Source organism: Pyrgilauda ruficollis, unplaced genomic scaffold, assembly GCF_017590135.1.
Source record: "Pyrgilauda ruficollis isolate IOZ18807 unplaced genomic scaffold, ASM1759013v1 scaffold112, whole genome shotgun sequence".
NCBI classification, from domain to species: Eukaryota; Metazoa; Chordata; class Aves; order Passeriformes; family Passeridae; genus Pyrgilauda; species Pyrgilauda ruficollis.
The window spans coordinates 905,606-930,618 of NW_024509433.1; the positions used below are offsets into that span (position 1 = coordinate 905,606).

At 36.9% G+C, this 25,013-nt stretch overlaps 1 protein-coding gene across 1 annotated transcript in view; it reads left to right on the forward strand.

Annotated features, from left to right (window-relative positions):
* Positions 1 to 25,013, forward strand: part of SEMA3A (semaphorin 3A) — a 165,702-nt gene that overhangs the window by 72,235 nt on the left and 68,454 nt on the right. The gene's annotated exons all lie outside the window — the stretch shown is intronic.

Genomic DNA, 25,013 nt, shown 5'->3' on the forward strand with positions numbered 1-25,013 from the left:
GATATCCTGTTACTATAGTACAGGAAAACAGAACTGAAGAGACAGAAGGCACAGTGTTTTAGAGCACTTCTTTCCAGTGTATGAGTAGTTTTATCATGGAGAAAAAAAAACAACCATCTCTTAGATCTTCAAAGACTTAACGTACTTCACCTTGTGTCATAAAAAGCTGAAAAGTGATTTCTGCCATACAGGGAGATCCCAGGCACTAGAACATTTTGCTTGTACTGATGTTCTTGTCTGTGGAGTATGGCAGGTAATCAGTGCTAGACACACATCTGTCCAGGCACCTCACAGGATCAGTGGCCAAAATCACAAAACAAAGGGGCTGGATTCCTCGGGAGGTGATGAGACTGTAAACCATCACTTCTGCTGCTCCACATGATATCAATTTCCAGTCCCTTAGGCTACCCTGTGTAAAAGTGCTTCACACAAAATCAGGCTCTTCACACATGTACAGTTTACCTCAACTTGTTAAAAAATAATAAATCTTGTCATAGCTATCGCCCTACTAGCATATTTTAAGTATATAGTTTTATATACAGTTATATGTAGCTATATATAGCATATATAATTTTTTTTCTGAGCCATAATTCATTATGGCATTGTTTGGGAAGAGATGTGATATGTTAACTTTTCAATGACCACATTTAACATTTACAATAGGAGTAGAGGGAAAGGGCAGAGAATATGACAGTCTTTTCTCATATGACAATCTAAGTGAATCATTTGTTCTGGTAAGGTCTGAAAAATATTTCAGTAAGGAAACCAGGATGTGTTGCTGGAAGCTCTGTGTGTTTTTAAGCACCATCATGCAGAAGTACACATTTCTTACAGGCTGAGTGCTACATCCCTGAATGGCACCTCTTGTTACATTGCATTATCATGTGATAAAGTTACAGAAGTAGAAGGTCACCATAAAGAAGTAACTTGATTCCCATTTAAAAGACTTTTTGAAAAACTCCATAAACCCCTTTGTAAACAAATATTAATCAGGTTCATGGTTAAATGCTATTATTTATGAAGGCCTGTCTTCGAATACACTGCAGATCTCCTTTGACTTTAGCTGTATTTTGAACACTTGCTTTGCTAAAAGAGAAGTTAAACCAGGGAAACTCAGATTTTTCAAAACTTCATCCTGTCATCCCCAAGCAAAATATATTTCCAATAAACATTTATTTCCAGAGCCGATGCTTTAAAGTAGGACTATTAGGCTTTATGCATTAATTTAGCTGTCGGAATAGTTTAATTTATGAAATAAACTTCTCTCAACTGAATAGCACACATGGCAGCAATGGCTGACATCTTTATCATCCCTCACTGGTGGAAAAGTCTACGCAGCAGCAGTGGATGTTTCATCCTCAGCAAAGTGGAACACTAAAACCAAAAAAGTTTGAATTTTTTTTTCCCTCCCATTTATCTTATTTAATCAATATAAGAATCTATTTCCTAATAAAAATGATGATGCATACTAAACTGTTAATGCTAAAAACACAATGTAAGTATGATAAATTAAATATGTAGCCACTGGTTTTTATCCTGGTATATTCAATTAAGGAGGATGTGCCTTTTTGACAGCTGAATGCTTGACAACTAGCTGATCCATTTGACCTTCCATTTAACTATTTAAAGGTGTATTTGTATGAATACGGATATTCCAAATCATAAGTATGCAAAGGATGTGGCTCAGTATCTTAAAATTCCGATGTGGTACAAATACCATTTTTGGAAGTAAAGTATTTAGCAAAGGGGTCATGCTTTAATCACTGACAGGAAATATGAACATTGTAGGTTTTCAGCTGTCATTTAATGCATCCAGTCCTGCCCTTGCATATTTCATAATTGCACCTTAGTAATTTGGAATATATTTATGTCTAAAGTGACAAAGTCAGTAATTATGTCTGTGGCTCACTCTGAGATTTACAGGTTGAACATTTATATGCAGGAAATGAAATCAAGTTTTAAAGTAACACAAGTGAGAACCGTGTGGTGGCTATTTTATTTCTTCACCTTTATTCCTCAGACTACATGGCTGAGGGTAAAATGGAAGCACAGTTCTTTAGTAAGTCATACTGAGAAGAAGTATAAGATATGATGAGAAACAGAACAAAGACATGTAATTTACAACTGCAAGGACCATTTGTTGCACAGCAGAAACCACTAATGAAACTCTAATCACTATTCAAGTCTGATCATTTCAGCTATTCAGCAACTTACTTCTGTTTAGGACTTGATAAATATGTCCAAATTGCTATGGCAGACCTCCCAGTTTAGTCTCAAGAAACCAAGCCAAACCAAACCAAACTGAAAAAAGAACTCCAGAAAAATATTAATTTAATATTACTTTATACAGATTTTTAAGGAAAATGTAAGTTGAAGTCACTTTGCAGGTGATGTTCCAGCATTCTAGAGTTTGGTTTTAATTGAAACAAGTAAAAGTCTGAGATGAGGGAGAACTAGTAACGATATGGTCTGGAGACAGTGTTGGTGTTTCCATGGATCTGGTCTGATCTCTACAGGTATGCAGTGGCACAAAAGGAAGCTTGGAACTGGCAAGATACTGCATCTTGTCCTGCGTTGTTGGAAAAAACCAACTCTAACAAAGCAATTGATAACATGGAATGGTTTTTTAGGTTTTCCCAATGCAGAAGGGGTCCAGAGTGAGTAACAGTGTCAAATTTGAACCCCCAGCTGCCTAATGAGAGGAATCTCTGCAGTACAAAGCTTCCAGTGAGATAACTGAGGAGACCATTGTTCCCTCACCGTGCATGGCTTTCGTCCTTGGTGGCTGAGCAGCGCTGGTTGATTACAGTGGAGAGCTGTATACAGTGTGCCACAGCTGAATGGCTTCCATGAATAAGAAACCAAAGCCAGTGAACATGTTCATTAGGTTCAAAGAAATAAGTCTCAGAACTGTGGGAAAACTTTTGTTTATGTTGCTGGAGGGGAGAAAAAAAGACTGAGATAGAGGGAGACCTCCATGGAAGTAAATTTGCGGAGCGCAGCGTGCACATGTGCACACGCAGAGCCACTGGGTGGACTTTCACTGATACCACATGTGATGTCTTGTTGTGTGAGCCCATGTCTTAAAACCACGAGTAACTTTGAATATGCTCAGATAATGAGTGATTCAAGTTAAAGACCCTCTTAGGATCTGGGTTTAATTTATTCTTTTAAAGTATGGGGTGTTTTTTTTTTTTCTAGAACTATTTGTCTTCAGTGGAGTTCCCTATTACTTATACTGGAGTAGCTAAAACTGAGGTGCACTTTTCCTTTTCATAGTCACAGGGAAAAATGCTTTAATTTTTAACATTGTTAGAAGGATTACTCAGAACTTTGTGACTACTTTAAGGAAATTAATTTTAGCAATGACTACCAGAGGAGCTGAAAATACACCCACTGTTTGTATTTGGATGTTCATTATTTCTTCTGTCAGTTAAAGGATGCTATGATGAATTATTTATTCCCGTAATGTAAATATTCCTACTGACACATGGTTACCTTACTCTACCATGAGATGATACAGTTTTCCTAATTCATTACAGACACAGATTGTACTTTTAAGAGGTATGGCAATCATATTAAGATGTTGATCCAGTTTTCTGGGTGGGAATATTATGTTGGCTCATCAACAGAGCCTATGATGTTTCTAGTAACACAGAAGTTCAGCATTTGGGTCTTGTTAGAGTAACAATTGAAAACATTAACCCAACTTCACAGTCATGCAACATATGCAAAATTTCATCCACACACCTCCTGAAACAAAAGACAAGTATAGTTAAATCCTTTGATCTCTTGACCAATACGGGGGAGAAAAAAATAAAATAACAAACCACCATCTGTTGGGAAACCAATGTAATAAAAACAGTGGAAAGCCAGCTTACAGTATAGACTGACTTAATTGAGGAAATGACTTAAAAATAGAATTATTTCTTGATTTAGAGACATAGGAGGAAGCAAAACTGAAAGAAGGAGTTACCGAGCCCAGGTTTGGGTAGATGAGCATCAAAGCAACATTATTCATTGCGGGATTCACGTCACAAGGCTCCAGTTGACAGGGGCTGACCTTATTGAGAAGAACCATAAATGTGATTTCTGCCACTGAAGGAAGTGACTGCATTATGTTTGTAGCTCAGTACCAACATCTTGTCAAATAATCTTTAAACAGCCAAGGTCACAATGCAGCAGGTTTTAGCTGTGGGTGATGCTCCACATACAGACCACAGTGCTGTGAAATGCTGAACAGCAAACGAGCCAGTTACATTAAATACTCAGACATGAGAATCTAACAAAGGCCTTATTGGTGAATTAATTTCACTGGTCTTTGCCTAAAATTTTATGACAGCTGGCATGCTGTGGAGTGCCTTTCAGGCATTTTTTAAAGTCTGTGGGATATATTTAACTCTCAGAGACATGTGAGTCTGAAAGCACTACCTTTTCCCATGCTTCCAGACCAACCTAATATTCATAGTTTCTGCATGTTCACATTATATGAGTTTAATGGTACATTGCCATGGTGACTGGCTTGCAGTTAGGCCCAGGAAAGGCCCAGGGAGGCTGAGTATGGCCATGGCACAGTCTGCTCAGCAGTGATGGAGAGGTTCATGTCTGATCTCCTCAAAACCTGTTTCTGATGTTGCTTCTGACCACAAGACTGTCACTGATTCAGAATTCCCAAAAACCAGGGAATTTCCCCAGAGAAAAAATGAGAACACTCAGGGATGTAGAAGCTTTCAAACAGATTCAGGAAAGAAAAAATCACTTTTTACAATGGAAGGCCTCCTTGGTGTGCTTTCAAGTCCCTTAGACATCTCTTTCTTTCACCAGCAGTAGCCATTGGTGTGACAAAACTGGCTTCTCCACAATGATTAAATTTTACCTATTTTTTAATAAAAAGCAAAGCAACTACAGGTAAAGCTGCTATTTATGTGAGTAAACAGCAGGACACAGGTATTTCCAGCAGTTGTCTGGAGAACAGGAAATAATTGTTCTTCTCCTGCTATCTCGACCATCCTCACTTTTATTTATGGACTCGTGTTGATATAAAAAAAAAGCTTTCATAATACTTTCCAGGTGCTTCCATACCTTTAAAAGATTTTAAAACCGAGTCTCTTTATCCTGTTGTACAAGGACTGTCTTAAATTTGTTGCCATCTAAATTCATTTGAATAATAAAATTCCACTACTCCATAGTTCTGTAAGAAAACAGTACTTATTTGATTAGTAGTTACTGCTTTTCTTCCTAAGGAAAAAAATTACTGAATCATGTAAGAAAGTGAGTAAGAGTTAATCCCATATATGCCAGACACAGAGAGAAGATGGCTGGAAGAAAAGGAATTTCTGAAAAACAAGAGCAGATATAATTTACCCACTGTACAATTTGTAACTTTGCTAAATACCCTTACAAAGTAGAAAGAATGTGTTTCTTTGCCAGTATACAACCTTTCATCTTTTTTGCATCGTATGTTTTGCTGGCATAAGATTAAACTAACAGTCTGTTACGTCAAGATCCCGAAAGTCTTATAAGAGAAAAATCTTTCATTCTACTTTAAACAATGTTCTTGTGAGTACAGACACCATGTACCGGGATGTGTGCTTGACTGCTGCAATACTACCTCCGAGCAGGAAGAAAATGCAGTTTAAGGAACAGGTCATGCTTGTACAGACACTGTGTTTTGTGCGAGGAAGGAACATGGGACTGTGCACAGATTTATCTAAAAATAACAGATACAAAAGCAGTGTATAGACATAAATAATTATCTCCCTTTTACATTAGTCCATATATCTTCTGCTATGAAGAGTTAATCAATTTACTGCTGAAGTGCTGTGGGAGATTAAGAATAGTTGTGAAACAGGCAGTGTTTTGAATATTTGTGCTTGTCCCATATGCCTGCAGCTTGTGTGATGCTGGAAATCAGACTAAGTGATTGCAGCAACTCTTTCTGTTCTCAAAATCTACCCACTGGAAGTCACTTAGAAAAAGAGTTGTTTACTCTTCCATTCATGCTGAGTTCCTGCTTACGTATCTTGTAATGACTTGTTTTCTGTTTATGGCGCTTGGTAAGTCTGGAAATGGGCTGGCTTCTCTTGGAGCTCCTGAGCATGAACCATATAGAATCTTCCCTCAAATACTGTTCCTGTGAGGGAAGTGTTCTGTGCCCTTCTGTTCCTTCCTTCACCTCTCCCTTGTTCATGTAAGAAAAATATTGCAATGAGTATGACCTGACTCAGATGAAACACATGCCTCTAACTCGTTCATGCCTCTGTGGACTTGGAGTAAATTAGTTTATTTCCTAAGTAACTCATTTCATTGGAAAAGGGTGAGTAATTTTGCAACATTTCTTGGGAACTTAAGAGAAGACTAGTTAATGCCTGCTTTTTCTTTCTCTTCAGCTTCTGTGTTACTTGCTGTAGACAATTCACATATGGTTATTTTATTTTTTTTCCCAGAAAAAAGCTTTGTTTTTAAAAATATTTTTTTCTGTAGCTCAGTGAGTCAGAAAATGTGAGAAACATTTGGATGAAAAAAAACAGTCACCATTGGAAAACTTAGCTAAAAAGAAGTATTGTGCAGAATAAATAAATGTTATCATGATGAATTCACGCCTGTTAGAATTGGCGATGACTTGCTATGTCATCTAATCTATTTTAATTTGTGTATGTTTGCAGTCATCTACAAGTCTGGACTGTCTTCTCACCTGTGGTGATATAAATCACAACTAGTGATTCTTGAAGTGCAGCATTAATTTACATTTTAATTATTTCAGTTTCAAATATTGCACTGCTAATCGTAATTGTGCACATTGTCTATCGCTAAGCAATTTCCTATTTAGAGCTCATATCAGCTAGGTCCAGAAGAACTGTCAGTACAACTTCTCTCCTGTATGATTGTGTATAGTTCAGTCAAGAAATGCTTCCTGATTTATGAAAATCTATGGGTTCCTCCAAGTTGCAACATGGTCACTCTGAGAGATATATTAATAAATGTTTGCAAGTACATAATCCGATGAGAACACAATACTCTCCATTAATGAAATATGATCCATAATGAATCTTGCATGGGAGTGCTAATAACTACCTTTAGGTTAAAGTGCTCGGATGTCACAGTATAACAAAATCTGTCTTAGATGTGTATCATTATGGCAAGTAATTAAAGATTACTTAGCTGTTAAATGGTTACCTTGGAGGAATCCTTCAGTAACATGGCTTCAAACATGCCTTCACAGTGAAATTAATTAAGTAAATTAAATATCAGCCTTGTAGTAATTATTATATGTGCAGAATATCAGGCATATAAATGTATAATATTATTGGTCAGAGGACTTGAAGATGTATCCATTTGCTATTAAGCATAAAGCAATTTTAGTTGTTCTTACATGTAGAATAAAGCTGATACATGTTAAAAAGAGCAGTGACAAGACTGATGAAGAGAAATGGAATGTCAAAATTATCACAGTGATGTTCCATGTGCTGCATAAGTGCTAAGCTCAAGTAGCAGCATTCTGATCAGAGAAGTATTAAAATTCACTTGGTCTTTTTCACACCTCTGCTGCTACATGGAGTTAAAACCTGGAACCAAATGACTTGAGGTTTGCTAACAGCTCAGTCTGACTCATCACAGGGATGCTTTCAGGGATTACTAAGTTGCTGCCTTCTTCTGTATTTAATATAAACCACACCAGAAAAGTTGAGCAAGCAGCTTGATGTGGATATAAACATTTTTTGCCACCTCTTAAAGTAGAAATATGACATGGACCACATCAGTGACAGATTTTGACTTAAAAAATAATTTCTTAGTATTATGTAAACTGGCAGTGACAAATGCAAATAAAGTGCATTCTGCTTTTTTATTCTTTGTTTGAAGAGAAACAATCCACTAGATAAATAGATCCTTCATCAGAGACCTTTTCATATGTAAGCAAGATGTAAAGTTCAGATCTCTGCTGTCCTCCTAAAACATTGGCTTTGCTCTAGGCAATGACATTATTAACATACCTTAAGTTTACTCTTTAAATGTTTTGCCTAATTATGTCTTCTGATGAAGCAGAAAAGAAATAAAAAAAGAAATATGTGTTGGGCTACAGAGAACTTTACTCACAACAGCTCATAAAGTATTAGCAGCAGGAAAGGAAACATGAAGAATTTGTGATAGAAATCAGGGGATTTTTCATGTTCTGATTTTTTTTTTATGCCAGTAAGATAATTAACAGTGGTGGTACCTTCTTACCAATGATACGGAAAACTTCTGCACATTTTGGTTGAGGATGACAACGGTGTTAGGGGTTCTTCTCCAGTTCTCAGGCTTCTGCCCAGGGCAAGTCTTTTGACCTTAATTGGTTTTGCTCTCTGCCATTCTGATTTCTTAAAAGTTGAAGCTTCAGTCATTGTCATATGAAAATGGTCTTGTGTCCCTGGGCCCAAAAGAGTCCCCAGAGAAGAAAACTAGAGGTGGTGGAACTATTTGTCTGCCAGATAATCTTCAGACACCCCTCTGCACTCTTATGGGCCAAGCCTACAAAAAGTTATCATATGTAGGAGTGAAAAGAAGTTCTTAATACTCAGATTCTCATAGAATTGGTCAGTCCTCTGTGCTGTAGCTTCTCAGATAATACAGATTTTTACCTCTAAGGGACAGTAAAATATACTTATTGATTCAGCCTGGTTTCAAACCTGGAGACAGTTTTTGAAGGAGGATTAGAAAACAAACAGTGTAAGAGAGGAGGGGAATTAGAAAACAAACAGTGTAAGAGGAAGATTACCTTCCAGTGAGTTCTTTTGCTCTGAGGTATGAGGGTTTTTTTGTTGTTTTGTTTTTGGTTTTTTTAAATTATGAACCACTAAGTGTGCAATCAGAAAAACAAGTGGCATTGATTACTTTTTCAAAGCAGTGACTCTGATCGTTTAATCTATACTTCCAGCTTGTTTGAAATATGGAACCAGCAGAAAACCTGAAAGCATTTGCTATTTGTATAAATCAACATTACTCTGTGTAGCCAGTGTTTATTTACAAGCTTGCAAAAGGTTTCATAAGGGATATTTGTGCACCTACAATACAAACCATGTGTCAAAAGGCAGAAAACTGCAGAGCAGTAGCACTGGGTTTTCCCTTTTTCTTGCTCCAAGTTTCATTTTTTGTTTGGCTAAGCATCAGTGGTCATGAAGGTGATATATCAACAATAGTCATGGTGGCATATTTAATTCGATTATAGCTGGTTGAGGTTCTTAACTTCATTTACTCCGAATAACAATTTATTTTATTCTCTTTTAACAAACCTTTCTGTTTAAGCATTTCATCATCTTTTGTTATAAGAAACAGGGATCTCATTTCATTATTTAAGTGTGGGAGTAATGAGAAAGTAAGTCTTCATCAACTTACTGTTGCTGTACCAAGGGTCTTTTTCTGGAATACTTACTGAAGAGCAAATCCCTTGAAGTCTGTAGAGTATAGTCTAGACAATTAAGTTTGATTCCTAACTAAAAATCTGTGAAACTTATACTGAATTTAGAATATTAAAAGATTTGGCATAATTCATCATAAAATGGTTTGGGTTGGAAGGGGTCTTAAATATCATCTGGTTCCAACCCCCATGCCATGGCACCTTCCATTGGACCAAGTTGCTCAGATTCCCATTCAGCCTGGCCTGGAAAGAAAATTACTGCTATTTAACATAGAAAAAGCCCACATTCTTCCAATAGGTAACATATAATAGTCAATGATTCAGACTCAAGTACAAGATTTAGGAATTCTCTTGAAGACTGGTGGAGATAAACAGAAAATTAATGGGTTAAGTTGACTTTGTTTAACCTCAGTCAAAAAAGGAAACTAGAAAATGAGAGTTTGGACAACAAAGTGGAAGCTTTGATTGTGAAAGAGCTCTCTGCATGACTTTAGCCTTGTCCATAAGGAAACTTGTGAATGTCTCATGAATTCAGTGCAAATCCCTGCACAGGCATTCTCATTTCAGTTAAAGCAGCATTTCAGATCTGGTCTTAGCTGCCTGAAAGTAGCTGAAAATAAGCTGCTCTTAAATTGAGCTCACTGTGACACAGAGTGCATGTGTTTGCTGGAATCTCATTACATTCAAACATAGGGATACAAGTCTGCAGATTAGTGCTTGCCCTGAAAAGGCTGTTTAGCCTTTCAAAGGATTTTGCAGGAAAGCAAGCTGGAATACAAGCCCTTTCTGCTTGTCATTTGTAGGTTTGTGGATTTGGCTTTTATTTCTTTGTGCAAATGTGTTTTCATACAGACAGTGAAAAGCCATGACCCTCTGTAAAAAGGATTACCTCGAAGGGAGATAGTAAGACTGCAGTGTAAAGGATGGTTAATGCAGAAATGCTAAATCTTGCTGTACAAAGATTATAGCACAATAAATTTTTTAACTCAAGGTACTTTCCTGACATTATAAAAACAGTCACATATCAGAATCACAAAATAAAAGTCTTCAAGAGAGGGCTAAAAGAAAATAAAGGAAAATATCTGCTATTTTTTTTTTTTTGGTAGAGAGATGATACAGAATCTCTTAAAAATGTGTTTTCTTTTAGCTGACATTGTAGCAAGTAGTTTAGATAACATTTAGTGACTTAAATATTATTTTTACAATCAGTGTATTTAATGGGGCATTAAAGTTAATGAATAAGGAAATACTTTAAAACAGATAATAGAAGAACATAAAGAAAACTGAAGATTTCAGTTGCTTACAAAAAGCCTGGCATCTTACTTATATAGAGCAATGACCCACTGCCACATGACCCATTTGAATAAGAGGAATCAGATTCCAGTCCAGAATTATTTCTTTGGTGGAAAAGTTCCCAAAAAGAGAGGTGTTTTTTAAACTTATACCTAGAATTTTTTTCTTTTTTGTTTGTCTGAGTAATAAGCAGTATGGTTAGAAAAAAATCCAGAATTAACCCATCTAAAACTTCCCGAAGAGATAAAAGCAATATACTTTGGGGCTAATTAGGATCTCAATTACTGCAAGACTTAAACTGGAGCAGTAGTTAAATAACTGTGGTGAGTCGCCCAAGCTTCCCTACCTGCTTTTTTCTCTTTTGGCATTGCTGCTTCTAAATCACTTGGTCTCCTCCAGGCTCACAAGACTAAAGTAAATTTCCAAGAAAAAGGGTGTGCTAAACTGCAACAGCAGCTGCAACTGCACCCAAAATCTTCACCTAAAAAGCAGAAATAATGTTATAGTAGAAGCCAGTTTGTTAATCAGAGGAAAAAGAAGGCTGGATTTGCAGGTTTGTGCTTAATGTAAGGAGGATTTTGAATGTAGTAGCCATCTGGTAAGAGGTGAGATGAGACGTAAGAAAAAGTATAAATAGCTACCACTCGTATTGCATAGGTGAATGAATGAAACATCATACTGAATTTAATTGCAATAGCTAAACTTTCAGATTATTAAAAAGAGACAGTGATATTTTTTCAAGATATTTCAGTGAACAATTGGAGACAGTATGAAAACTGCATATTTGCTTTTAAAGTTGCTTTTAAACTGAATCTCTGATGTGCTGTCATCACTGACTACTTTTTGTTTTCTGTAGAGCTAGTGTTAGGCTTTATGTGCCAATGTCAAATTGGAGCATTAATTACCTATGCAGTTAAGTGTCCAGTAAGGTGCTTTTATACAAAGCACCTCAAAACCTCATTCAGAAGGAACTTGAGTAAATTATTTCAGTGTTTTCAGGGAGATTGCTCATGAATGTCAAGTAAAACCGATATTGACAATTTCCAGCATTTAGATGCTTCAAAAGAACAGTTTAGTTTTGAGTTTTGTAGGCTCTCCATAGGCAGCATCACAGGCAGGACACTCTGAACAGCAAAGGGAGAGAGATTTGGGGCTGCTTGTGGTGCCAGGGAACACAGGTCATGAAATGGAGGGAAAAAGACAGTGAGAAAGATGAATACATGGCAGCAGGGAAGTATGTTGGAGGATTGGAGGTGTTCCAGACTTTTCTCTTTCCTGATGTTAAGGCAATTGATTCCCTACTGACTTAGATTACAGCTTATTTCAGAGGGTACAAGTCATTTTACCTCATTTAATTCACCTGAAACATACTCAGTTCATATTGTCCTCCAGCCTTATCCTTAGGCAATGTAGAGAATTCTGCATCTTCAGAAATAGTGCTTATACTTCACATCTGAGATGTTAATGAAATAAAAATAATAAAATAAAATGAGGCAGGCACTCAGATGCAGTGCATTTCAGAAAAGTTCCTGGATATTGATTTATATTTCTCTGAACTAGAAAGAATAAAATTATACATATTGAATCCAATAAGGGAACTCATGAAGCAGTATGAAATTTCAATTTCAATTTCAATTTCAAGTTGCAATTTAATTGTACAATACTTGAGGCAAATTATTGTCCTTCTTAAAACAATCTACAGCCACTTGAAAACAACATGGACTTAGGTATTCTGTCAAACTTAAAATTTAAGGTCCGCACTCTTGACATTCTACTAGAAGTCTTCAGAGTTCTTTCATAGGCATTTTCACTAAAGAAAGTTGATCAAATCTTCATGATGAATATTGTATAAATAGCAGAAAACTAATGTGATGGTAAGGTAGGTAGATAGCAGTCTAAAGGTGGGAATGCAGCAGAAGGAAGAAAGCACATGGCCATTGTAAGCAAGCCTGGTGTGCTTTGCTTCTTGTTATTGTTACTTCATTTTCTGTTTGCAACTTGCAGTTATTAATTTTTTACCAGTAATCTTCTACTTTAGCTGCTTTGTAAACGAGTATCCTCATCATAGTGCAATTTGTAATAAATGAGTTTTTAACTTCTTATATTGGTTAAGAAGATTAACAGTGCAGAATTTAAAACCTGTGACCAAAATTTGATGAGGCGACTTAAAATGAATGACATCTGAGATAGAAAGAGGCCTCTGAATACCAATGGACAAAATCCAGACAGCAGGAAAATAAGGTTAAAACATTCTATCTGAAGCCATTTCACCAAAAAAAAAAAAAAAAAAAAAAAAAAAAAAAAAAAAAAAAAAAAGAGGAAATGTGTGACATATGGTATCAAGTGAGGCACTTGAAGTTGAGTCTAAAAATGTTTAAAAAGACAGCTGTTAGCTTGCATGATTAAAAAGGGAAAAGGAAGGATATTATGATACATCAAGAAGTAAGGAAGTTATGAAACGAGAGGTGGACTTGTTGGATGTTTGTTTGCTTTTCTTATCCAGTGGTTTCTAATGTTTTTATTAAATTTATCTTCAAATTCACCCTCCACCTCTATCTTCCGTTCTGTTTCTCCCAGTGACATCAGTTCTGGCTATTAACACAAAAACTGGGTGGATCCTTAAACCCTGAAACCAAATCAAAAAACAGTTTAGGGAAAGAGATAATTACATATCAGCTCTTCTTCCCTACAATATGTTTCAATAGATTAGATTATTTTAATAAGTATTTGAAGTGATGGTAATATTTAGAATAATATTGTCACATGAGTCTCCACTGGCTGTATATGAATCATTAAGTCAGTGAAAAAAACCCCAAATTTGTCTCTGTGAAATATTGTTTTATGCATTTTCTGATCTTTATTCTAAGCTAAATGACTTACATCTTTTAAATATTTGTTTATGTGATAGTTTGGTTAATTAAGTTGCTTTAGAGCAGGAAATTTGTGAGAGGGATTTTTTGCTTCCGCTGCTAGTTTTTGTAAAACTCCAGTTTTACAATAGAATAGAAAACAAGTGGCAATTTGCATATGGCAATTTGTCCATGCATGGGGAACCCAACAGAGATATTCCTTGGGAATCACAGGGAGACTAAAGGCTAACTGTGCACAAAAGCTGATGCACTCTCCCCATCACAAGTGATCCTTACCAGTTTTACTTGGCACATTGTGCATAGCTTTGCATGTGCTGAGTGAGCTCAGTTGCCATTCTCTTGACTGGGATTTGAAGCAGGACTATATACTTTTGTTTATGGCACTGGGCAAGGCTCAGGAACTAGAACATTAGCTTTTTGCTTTGGCATAGATTTCCTGGCTAAATTACCTAATTTCTCTCTGCCTCATTTCATAAGAACAGTCCAATCTGTTCAGACCAAAGGCTCATTTAGCCCAGGACCTTGGTTCTCACCGGGTCCCATAATGAATGTCAGCGGAGGAGAATGAGCGGCGAGCAGGCAGCAGTGCTTAGTGATATCGTCTCCCAGGCTCCAGCACTGCTTGCTCAGGGATTTCCTGAACCAGGGGTGGAATCTCTGTGTTTAATGCTTTTCAATGACTTGGTTTTGATAAATTAGTACTGGCATTTCTTGAGCTCATATATCTTTTCAGTATCCACGGCATCCCAAGCCCTACAAATTGCAACATGGGAGGAACATCCTATTATTTTATTTTAAACCTTCTGCCTGCCAGTTTCTCATTTTGGAAGAAAACTGAGAATGCTCTTCTTCTTATTTCCTTCAATGGGTATGTTTTCTGAGTTAGAGGACTGTAACTTCATGAATTACTGAAAATGCAGTAGTGCCATGCATTTAAAGAGGCATAAAGACACTGGTGGTTTGTTCTTTATTCCATTCCTAAAAACTCTGTACGTGAAATTTGCTTTTTCTGACTGTTACCAGGCATTGACATCATTCATTTAAAAAATAAAATAGTAACCACAACTTTAAGACCTCAAATTTAATATATTAAAATATGTTTATAGAATTGCTTTCTGTGAAAAGGTGCAGAAGGAAACCATGAACACAGCTTTGCATAAAGTGCATAAGTTGTTGTGGTCTATTTTACCTGAATAAAAACACTGAAACATGAGAGGAGAATACCCTGGACTGAATGGCTTTTGGGGAAGATGCTTGGTTATTGATATGAGACTAAAATGCCAATCTTGTGATTTAATTTCTCTGCTACCGCTAACACCTACTGAAACAGGAAGACAGCTGGGCTATTATATTTCAAATTCCATTTGTGTTAATTCTAATGCCATCATACAAAAGGAAGGGAAAGATGCACTTAATTCCCACACATTTTCTGTGCATCTCTAAATGTACAGTGTGGCCCCAGTGGATCTTTCTGGCCCTGTAAGATGTGTCTTACAAAGGATGTCCAGCACCTTCAAGGTTTTTGGCTACTTTTCCTACAAGGCCATATCTGAGTTCTTCCACTTCAAGTTACTTACATTTCAGGAACCAATTATGGTTGACAATGTTTCAAAAACTGTCTCATATTTCTCAGGGGCCTGTAATCAGTGTTCAAATCTGAGGTAAACAAAGTTTTGTCTCTAAAGAGAAGATAAGCATAGCAGAGTTCAGAAGGTGCCTCAAACAGCACAAACTCCTTCTCCTGTTGAAATGTTTACATCCAAGGTGATAGAAAACTGAGCAGCATTATCTTACAGATGGTCTGAGAAGATTTTATTAAATAAATACCAAAGCATGTGGTTTTTACCTACCAATTAGGTTCAAAATTTCCAGATCCATGGCTAAGTTAAAGCAAGGAAACAGTCTTGTTGTAAAACTAAGATGAGAAGCAACTCAGTCATTCAAAAGTTATATCTATGTTGTGGATATGCAAAAAACATATGGATCATTCTGGTAGTTGTTCTTGATAATCTCCAAAGCTGGCTTTATTCTTTAATTTGGCCTTCACTGGGATTGCACAAGCAATGCTGAAGAGACAACCCAGATCATTGTCTAAAGGTGCCTTTTCTCATGAATAACAAATTAAAAGGGTAATTTGGCACAGCAGGTGAGACAATATTTCAGGTCTTATTATTATTTTTGTTTGTGGATATATTTGTTTGTGTGTAATTATACATTTCAAGGATGAAGACCTAAATGCAGTTAAACATTTACCATTTATCTGAATAAATGCAAATGAAACTTGCATTGTAAAACAAATAATTGGTATGGATTAAGAATACATATGATTTTTCTTCTCAGTGTTTATTGCCATTACATTAATGATGACAAAAAGCAGAAGGGTGGTAGTACAGATGCAGGTTTAGGAATCATATATTCGTCAGTTCAAACCTTTTAAATTGATGGTGATGGAGAGTAACTGTTTTAATTCACACTCATTTGGAAGAATTTGCTGTGACCTTGAGTTAACATGTAAACATGGCAAGGGATAAGAGAAAGATTCCTCTGGTGTTCACTGAACTTGAAGGGAATCTTTTTGTGACTTCAGTGGGCTCCATGCTGAAGCTCTGAGAGCAGGGCCAGAGAAGATACCCATGAAAGTCTCAGAGATCATCTGGAATCATCTGGCACCAGTCTGTGGTGTTTAGTGCTATGGTGCTTAACCCTGTGCAGGACACAGGTGCAGCATAACTCAGTTCATGACCACAACCACTCCTCACCATGTCTGTGATCTGGTGCGGGGGCAGGGGGGAGTGAAAAATGAAGTAATCAGCATTCCAACTTTCCTTGTCAAAAAAACCCCAAAACCAGACAACCCAAAAAACCCCCAGTTCATGTGTTTGTCAGTTTGTTTTAACCAGCAAAGTCAATCTGTATTATGCTGTACTAAACCATACTAAATGATGCTGTACTGCACTACACCATACTATATAATGAGCCGGGCTTTGGAGCCGAAGTTCTGTTAAATGAAAGGCTGCATTTCTTCTTCAAAAATACAAATATCAGTAGTTGGGTTACCTGGTTGGATGCTGATTGGCTGACACTGTGCACTGTTCCTATTTATGAATATACATATATAGACATACCAGCTGAGTGTATCAAATATTCTTGCCACTGTCACTGACTCTCTCCCCTTCTGGGGACTCCTGGGTGCTAGAAAAGCAGGAAAGATAATGAATAAAGAAGTGAATTTTAATGTACTTTTTTCAGTCATCCTGAATCAAAACCACTTAAATTCATCTGTTACCGTGTCAGTGAAGTTTTTGTTGCACTGGGAAAAGAATATCAAACATTCTTCACTTTTTTAATAAACCCCCCCAACCAGTATGAGAAATGCACTGCTCTTAGACACAGTGCCATGAGGCGTAATTGCAACTTGTCACAGAGAGAGGTTATAATTATGTCTGCTGTTAGTTATGTCTCCATGGGCACAATAGAAGTTACCTTTTCAAATGCATTGTTCTCTAATGCAATACCAGTTATTAAAATTTGACGATATTATTACTTGCTAATGAAGAAAAATGAAATGAGGCTGCAGAAAGTCTGGGTGCTGTAACACTGAAAGCATGTGGAGGGAACAAAGAGGAAAGAGAAGTGCTTATTGCAGAGATTCCAGATCTAAGCTTTGCCTCAGGAAAAGCAAAATTGCCCAAAGGGTCAGAATTTCAACTTCTGTATTTCAGACTTTTTTTATGTCTTTTTAAAATTCTGAATATGTGTCAAACACTGGTCTAGATCTGACACTTCATAGGCACCTCTGCATGAAATGCTGCAAATTGGTTGCAGTATCTCAGAGACAAAACCAAAGCTTAATAGTTGTTGCAGTAGTTGCTGTGATGTACTTCTCTCCCTCTTTGTTACTTGCATAAATTCTCTGAAAGTATGCTCATAAGGTCTTATTTTACGGAGAAAGAACTAATTGTATTTTTCTAGGCTTGCTCCTTATTCTGTCACTCATTTACAGTCAGATTTTTGAAGCCTTTCATTTAGGTCATGTGTTCATATTAGAGACTTCTTCCTGGGAATTAAAAGGCAGATAGGATAAAAAGCAGTGCAGACATATGCCTTCATTTTCAGAAGTCAGAAGTGAATAACAGCTCCAAGTATCAGAATTTTAAATTGCCCAAGAAAGTATTTGCTGAAAATCAGAGCCCTTGAGCAAGTTTTAAATTGGGTGCCCAACTTGTGAGTGTGCAAAATCACTTGGGAAATTAGAAAATCTTGGCCATATGCTTATATATTATCACCACTTGACTAAGTCCTTTCTGTATGTTGCTTCCCTAATTTGCAGTTGTTTTTGTGTTGTAAATAAGATATCCTTTACTCAGACATGAAAGTTCCCCAGGAAAACTGGAGAGCCCTTCTCTTGTTAAACAGCACCCTAATTACAGAAGCAATTTTACAAACAATCCCCTGGGGAAACATTTTTGTTCTCATCAGGAAGGCTCTTGAATAAAATAACACCTTTTCTAACTTCATTTATTTACAACAGGACACAAGACTGAGGCTGGGTTAGATTTACTGCCATTACATCAGTGATGCTCAGTAATTCATAAAACATTGGGTCTAGGAGTCAGCACTGCTGTTATTTCCTCTGATGCCTGACCTCACCACAGTCTAATAACATACAGGAAATCCAGAAGACAAAGGGGGAAAGAAGTGGTCTTGAGTGCTAAAAATAACCATAGAAAGCTTGTACAATCATGTAATAGAGTATGGCCCAATAATTTTGTTTAACATAATAGTAGAATCTGCTAAAGCAATTAGAATCTGTTCCAAATGTTTTTAATGGAAAATATGTTAGGGGCAAGAATAAGAGCACTTAAAGAATGGATACTTTTAGGTGATGTAGTTCAGTTATGTGTACTGGCTTTAGGTTTGTATATCTTATTTCTTACATATGCAGACCACTTAATAACGTGACTGTTACAGACAGTCATTGTATGGTGGTTATATTTCCAGAGGTCATCCTATATGAGCCAGACAGTCATCTTAGGTGATGTATTACACTTGACAACCCAGAAAGTTGCAATATAAAGGCATTCTAATTCTCAGTGTCCTCTGAGAATTATTCAATATCCTTGATGGTATCTAGTGTCTGGTATGCCATTGGGATGACATTTTTGGTGTCTTTACTAATCAGTCAAGGTTAACATGTCATTCATGTTAACTGTGTGTTTGGTTTGTTTTTAGTTGTTTTCTTTTTTGTAATCGCTCTATACTTGCAGGAATTTCTAAAGCAATGAATAGTATAATGACACTACAGTGAAACTCATCTCTGCTCATTTATTTGCTGTAGAAATAGAACACATTATCCAAAACAGGCAGAAATTTAAAACGGATGCAAATACGTAAATGGCATCATCAGGGAAAAACAAAACTAAATCCAAAAAGCTGTTGCATGAAAGTCAGGTAAGTCTGGTAAATTTAATTTGTGGAAAAGCAAGTTCACAAACACTTGTATCTTTTTTGAACAGCTGCTCGGTTTGACTGTGCCTGCCCTCCCTTTTATTTACATATGTTGCACAGTGATTTGAAAGTGGCTATTATTCATATAAATACCAATATTAGTATGCAGACTGGTATGTTCAGGTGTGAACAAGTCTTCACCATTTGACATTGACACTTGGTTTCTCTCCCAATCAGAAGCAGAAGCACTTTCTGATCATGAGCTAGGAATAGTGAATAGATTGAACCAGCTGTTCCTGAACAGCCCAGTTGGCTGCTTTCCCTTTCATTAAATTCATTGGATTGTAATTAGATAGATAGATAGATAGATAGATAGATCGATAGAAAACATTCCCCTTTTTGCAAAGGTGTATGGTAAATTAATCAATATTGATAGATTTAATTTCAGAAGAAAACAAAGTAAATGTGGATGTTTGATAATTGACTGAAAGACAGTTATTGAGAGGGTGGGTTGTCTAAATTCAGTCTAGGGAGTCAGGTTTTCAAAACTTGTTCTTTCCAGAATTGTCTACTGCATTTTAAGGCATCTTCTGAAGATCAGAAGCTAGGAAAACTTTCCAGTAGAAGTGATGTAGAGGGATGAAAGAAGAAACAGAAACCAAGAGCCCTGTTTTCCTTTCATTCATCTACAGAAATGAAGCATGGAGCTGATCATCATCACAACAGCTCTTTACTTTGATTTCAAAAGTAAGATTTTCAGGCACCAAAAAGTCAGTGAATATCTACTCATACAGAGGAAAGAATATCTCTTGAGTCTGAAGAAGAGGTCACAGATTAATGCAGGGACTGTTTAAGAGGTCTTGGAGTGATCAGGAAACTGAGGAAACTGCCTGTGGGAGGAACGGAGAGGTGGGCAGATCTTCATAGCTTCTGACCAGTTTTGCAGGTAAATACTCCTCAGCAAAGTTCCTTCTCTGTGCCGTTTAGCACAGTACAGCACAGCCATACCAGAAAGTTTCAGTTCCAGGTCCTACAGAAGCTGGAGTTCTTTCTTTAGGAACACCATTTCACTAAAGATCTGTCACTTAGAGTGATTTCCCATGGGATTTTAAAACTGATTTTCATAATTCAGTTCCACTAAGCCTTAAGTTGGAAAAACAAAATGTAATAAAGGTGTTGCAGCGCCCAGTGTCCTCCAGATGTTGCAGGTAAAACCCTATAGTACATGGAGCCTTAAGACTAAAAGTCAGAAGCACACTGTGTGCACTTCTTTTCTTTTTTCTTTTCTTTTCTTTTTTTTTTTTTTCCTAATAATTAATGATTTAAAGCAGTTGCATTATTGTTTCAATCACTTTTCACCTATTTCCCTAATGGTTACCACTTGCCTCAACATTTACATTTGTTTTAATATTTGTATTTTTTGCATAATTTCTCACATTATATTTATTTGCGCTTGCACTTTTTTAAAAATAAAGCATTCCATGGGGATAAATTTAATAAAAGTTTCTCATTAAAAGTTCTGTAACAGCATGATTCCCAAACCTGAAACCAAAGTCCTCATATTTAACAGTTTTCATGACTCAATAGATTAAGTGTGAAATAGGAAATATAATAACAATAACAACATAGCTATATCCTGCACAGTTGTTTCACTTAAAATTATTCTTGAAAAGTAACATAATTTATAAATAAATCAATTCTCACAGAGTGAATTTTGCTCAAAAATAGCCTTGATGTAGTTATTTAATGTGTGCACAGAAAGCCGTATGGGCAAGAGGCGAATCAAAAATTCACTGCTATTAATATATTGGAAGGTAGGAGAAAAAAAGGGGGAAAAAAAATCCCGAAGAGCAAAATCATCAAATTTCTGTTTTGTAAAAGTCTCTAAGGTGTCTCTAATCAGTTGCCTCTGTTGTTCATTTCAAAAACATTCTTAGCTCAGACCTAACTTCATGTGAAGGTTCCTCTGTGGTCAGTGACAAGATCCTGCCCTTGGGAGCTGCAGTTCTGAGCTGCTCTGACTCCTCCTTCAGAGGGACCTGTAGCCTTCTGCTGTGACCAGGGCAGCAAATTCAGCCACCTCAACTAATCCTCTATGTAGAGGGAAGAAATCCAAACCTTAACAAGTCTGAAAGTTGTTCCCTTGAGCGGGAAGTGGAGCTTTGCCTTTTGAACTTTCCAATACTGAACAATACAGAGAACAAAATATTTCCATGCCAGCAACTTCTTACTCAGTTAAGAGACATGCCACTGGCTTTAAAGTCCTCCAATGTACAATGGATGCATTGTTATGCTCCAGGCACTCTGGAAATCTTTTGGAGCTATTTTTTTTTTCTGGGGTTTTGAGTCAGGGGTGTTACTTTTGGGGTTTGTCTTTTATTTTTCCTTTATCAGTTTGTTTATTAAAATACTTCATCGTAGCACAACAGAGTCTGTGTAAATGGCAAGGGGAATGTCAACATCAAAAATTCTCACAGCTATGGCCAACTCTACCTTTTTTATTAAACAAAGATTGTCATAGTTCCTAAGGCTGTTGGCACATTGCATGTTTCTGGACCATTCTTTGTTCAGCAGCTTCTTGGGGAAATCACTCTCTGAAAGATACCTGGAGATGTGCTCCTTTCTATTTATGGTTTGGGGGTTACCAGAGTAAGGATATGATTTCATTCCATTGCACTAGAATGGCTGGGGAGCTTCACTGCTGTCATTCCATGCCTAATCATTTAAACCAGTAGTAACTCCGTAGTAGCTGTACACAGTCCATCAACAAAGTCTTTTCAGATCATTTGCTTTCACTGTGTTTATTCATTAGTGACCAGCAGTGGTTTTGCTGCATTAGGCTCTGCAGTTGTGGGATGATTTCCGTGAGAGTTGCCAGAAAGTTTCAGAAAAAAAATCCCCCTGAAATTCAACAGTCACCACTGTCCAGACTTAGGATGGTAGCTTAGTGCTTCCTTGCTGGCCACATGTTCAGCTGCGAGGCAGTAGTGCTAAACTGGAAAATAAAATCTATGTTTACCAATAACAGCTAATTTAAGAAGTTTTCCAGACAGTACTGGATGGGCTAGTTACAGGCAGACATACAAAAAAAATGTTTAAGAGGCTATCATTCTGGGTATAAATAAATAAATAAACAAACAAATAAATATATATAAAATATAAATAGGTATAGAGTTATTATGTTTATATATATATATGTAATGTTTTATTGGCTCACTGGCTGACTGAAGCTATTCAATAACAAGATATGAAATGGCTAGTCAGATAGCAAGGTCTTGTCACCACTCAGTGTCATGATATGACACATTTTTTCACCATTTCAGCTGTTTGAAAGCGAGTCTCTGGAGCCTGGAAGTGGCAGATCATTGGGAATCATGACAATATTTTCCTTCAGTTCCAGGACTGAACTGTAGTTCTTTTTGGCTAAATCTTACCATCTATCACACTGTCTGCTACAGGAAAACATATGTTTTAAGTAGCCAGAAGCATTATCTCCTTCCATGCAAGGCATTTACTAGGTGAAACATTTCATGTCATACCATGAGCCAGCAGTCAGTTGTTGTCTTTATGGGTTTGTGGAATTTCAAGACCTAAACAATCTCATTTTCAGTGGTTTTACTATGGATTATAAAGAAGCATCAATAAGATATAAACTTAGTGTTTAATAACCCATAAAACATGCCACAGCAAGGTTTTCAGCTACAAGGATCTGTAAAAAAGGTTTGAAGTACATTGTAATATCCTTTTGGGATGCCAATACAACTAATGAAAGGGTTTAGACAACAAATTGGGCTAATTGCTGAGTTACAAAGACCTTTCTTTGAATTTTTTTTTCTTTCTACTTTTTGCATTTCTTGAGACTTTTCTCCCACCTGCAATCTTGCTTTGTCATGAATTCCTGTCCTTGATTCTATAATAGCCCTCATAAAACTTTGCAACATTGAACATTTGTTTAATACAGAGGGGATTTTGCTGTCTGTGTGTCAGGCATTTGCTGACTCACTGCAGTACCATTCTTTGTATTCAGTTAACTGCAAAACACAAGAAACAGCAAAATTACTAACTGATCAGAATTTTTCTGAAAACAGTGTGCATTCTTTCCATGTGACAGCTCTTGTCTGTACTGTACCAAAGAAGGCCACACTCACGTAGTCCAAAGACCCCCTAAATCTCTGAGCAGAGCCTTGTTCTTTGCCATGTCCAGGCAGACTGATGAAATTTGGGTGGAAATATGACCAGTGTAATCAAGTGTCTATCACAAATCAGACAAGTGACTAGTGTGATCAAATACCTATCACAAGTCATATTGCTTCCTAGGCTTTTAAAATGGCAGGTGGTGTGTAGAAAAGAGTTTATTCCTCTGTTGCCTGTATGTTCTGTTGGTTTGTAGATAGAGGTGGATTGATTTCAGCACCCAAAAAGCTGTTTGGGCAAGTTGCCCTGTTCGTGACAGGTTAGACTTCCTACAGAATGTTTATCAGAGCTGCTTGGGGCCTCAGACTAACCATGATACGTTTATTTGGCACTTAACAGCGATGTATTTATTGTCATTATTACTCACCCATAAATTTGGAAACTTACAGTACGTGTCTGTTCATTGCTTTTTAACTGAAATGTGAAAACACTGTGGGATTTCCCTTTCAGGCCTCTTATTTCAAATGTTTTATTCCACAAACACAAAGAGAAGGGTAGATCATCTCTGATTTAGGTTGACCTGGGTCTCCACTTGTTCTTGCCTTCTGCACACCAATATCAGTAGAGTTACAGTGACATAAACCAGAAGAATACAGTCAAAAATCAGATCCTTCCTACACCAAATCACTTTCCACATCTGTTTCCTATTTGTCTTATAATGACACATGGGATTATTTTGGGAATATATTCTGCTTTAACTGTCATGCCACTGACTCTGTAACCTTATCAGATATTAATTGGTATGCAGGTTGAGCAATTACCATCTACTAAGGAGAAATGCCAAGAGAATGTAGATTGATAATAACATTTTTCAATAATAGCTTTTAACATTAGTGCCATCTTCTATTATTGCAGTTGAGGTTTAGCATTCTCATCAATTTACTACTTTTATTTATTTTGCAAGATCTAGATATGGACCCTACAGTAGAATTCCAGAAATGCTTTTCTGTTTGGTTATTTATTCATCTCTGGTTAGAGGGAGCAAAGACAGAAAACTGGAGAGAAGCAAGGAATGTGTCTGGATTATTAAGAACCAGAAAGAAAGACAACAGGATAGAAAGAAATGTTAATACCATGCCAGATACTACAGATACAGGATGACTGGAATCAGGCAGGCTACATGTACAAGAACATGTCTTAGGAGATTGAGCTTGAATTCTGGGATCAAACTTCATGCAGCTGTGTCCAACCTTTTTATCTTACAGTGCAGTAAGCCATACATGGCTGTCCTCCTAACAGTTCATTCTCCCTTCATCTTTTTCTTCAGTGCATGGAAGGAAATGTGAAATCCATCTCACGTTCTTTAGAAAATATGTAATAAATACACACAGATACATGCTTGTGTGATGTCATTGCACAAGCCTGTAATAAAATCTGTAGCCTGTGGCTTACAGAGTCATGGACGCAATGAGTTTAAAATAACACCATTTGCAAGTGTGTTTGGTCACTAGCCTGGCCCATGCCTGTGTTCAGTATGGATGAGCAATATGGGGAAAGCAGGGAGCCAAGGAGGATGCTGCTTCCAAGGGGGAGGTCAATTTCTTCTCTTTGGGGCTCCTTTACTTTATTAGGTGTCAGTGTAAATTAACCACAATGCAGGTGGGAAATGGAAATCCCAGGTTTTGCTAAGGTCTTCACAAATCTGTGAATGTTGAAGACTTCTGTGCACAAAGCATCTATTCTTCTGGTTTTATCCTTAGTGCAAAATGTAAGATAAACATACTATCCAAATTGATTGGCAGACTTGGTCCCCCTGTTAAAATTAATTAAATGTACTGAAAAGCCCATTGCTTTGGATTTATTTACCTCATTTG